We start from the raw sequence: 400 nt of genomic DNA, 5'->3' as shown, positions 1-400 counted from the left end.
AGGACGGCTTCCGCAGAGGGTCTGTTTACGGGCACCGCGTGGACCATGTTCCATGGCAGGCACTTCAACTCCATCTCATTTAATCCTCACAAAGAATGAAACTGAACTCAAAGGCAATACCCTTGAAGAGCCACCGAGCTGAGATTCAAATCCAGATCTGCCGGGTTCTGAAACGCATGCTCCTTGCCCTGTACAGCTTGCCACGTGGGGGAACGTCTGCTCTGGGACTCAAAGACTGGTAAAGAGACCTCCAGAATAAATTAATCATCTTCAGAGCAAAGTAAAAAAACAAGAAAACAAAAATAAAAAATGCACAGAAAAGGCAGAAAAACACCACGTTCTCCCCAAACTTCACATTGTTACTGGCTGGAAGAGCAAACATAAAGGATGCTGGGAACAT

Source organism: Tupaia chinensis, unplaced genomic scaffold, assembly GCF_000334495.1.
Source record: "Tupaia chinensis unplaced genomic scaffold, TupChi_1.0 Scaffold148350_1, whole genome shotgun sequence".
Lineage (NCBI taxonomy): Eukaryota > Metazoa > Chordata > Mammalia > Scandentia > Tupaiidae > Tupaia > Tupaia belangeri.
This window is presented reverse-complemented; position numbering follows the sequence as displayed.